General features: G+C 44.3%; 1 non-coding gene across 1 annotated transcript; it reads right to left on the reverse strand.

The window, feature by feature from the left end:
• Positions 1 to 949: 949 nt before the first annotated feature.
• Positions 950 to 1,087, reverse strand: LOC119928062. The gene has a single exon (XR_005451019.1). It is a non-coding gene; the product is annotated as a small nucleolar RNA SNORA7 (small nucleolar RNA).

Raw genomic sequence — 1,087 nt, forward strand, 5'->3', positions numbered from 1 at the left:
ACACAGCTGACAATTGGTGGAGCCAGGATTTGAACCCATGACCTCGGACTCCAAATCCCGTGTTCTTTCCACTGAGCCACGCTGCTTCTCTGAAGGGGGAGAAGGGGGGAGAAGGAGGGAGAACTGGCTTTCCTAGTTGCCTGCTGTATGACCTTTGGAAAGTTACTTCACTTCTCTGTGCCTCAGTTTCTTCATCTGTAAAATGGCAATTCGATACCTACTCATTCTCCTAATTAGATTATGAGTCTCGATGTATCCTACCTGTCTTGGTGCAGTGGTTGACAGCTAGAGTTCAGCTAATTCCACCTTTAATATTATTAGTTATAGTAGCTTTTTCCAAGTACTTACTTGGTGAAGAGGACTGTATTAGGTGCTTAACAAGTTTCAGCGCTTAGAACAGTGCTTGGCACATAGTAAGCACTTAACAAATACCATCATTCTTACAAGTACAGCATAAAGAAGTGACACACAATCTGCCCCAAAAGAGCTTACACTCTCAGGGGGAACCAACATTAAAATACTTACAACAATAGAGATTAAAATAAATAATTAAGAACACACACGTATATGAGAGCTGAGGAATTAGTAAGTGCTAGAGTTGGCTGAAGATCTTCTTGTTTATGAGGGACACAGGATTTAGGGGACCAGTTTGAAGAGTGGAGTGCACAGTTCAATAGGAGGCAAGGGAAATATACCTTGTCTTATGCTGTTGAGTCATCTCAGGCCCATAGCTATGCCACGGACGCATTCATTCGATCATATTTATTGAGGGTTTACACTCACCCAGAAAGCCCCACCTCCACCTGCAATCGTTCTGGTGGTGTATCCATAGAGTTTTCTTGGTGAAAATACAGAAATGGTTGACCATTGCCTTCTTCCACGCAGCAAACTTGAGTCTCTGCTCTCGATTCTCTCCCATGTCACTGCTGTCCACCACAGGTGAGTTTTGACTATTATCAGATTACCTTCCACTCGCTAGCCACTGCCTAAGCTAGGAATGGAGTGGGTATTCCTCTGCTTAACTCTCCCTCCCCTAGTCAAGTCTGGTAGAGGACTGGAAACTCTCCAGGTGTGATCCTGGGAGGGT

This window comes from Tachyglossus aculeatus, chromosome 4, assembly GCF_015852505.1.
Source record: "Tachyglossus aculeatus isolate mTacAcu1 chromosome 4, mTacAcu1.pri, whole genome shotgun sequence".
In the NCBI taxonomy this organism is placed as follows: domain Eukaryota; kingdom Metazoa; phylum Chordata; class Mammalia; order Monotremata; family Tachyglossidae; genus Tachyglossus; species Tachyglossus aculeatus.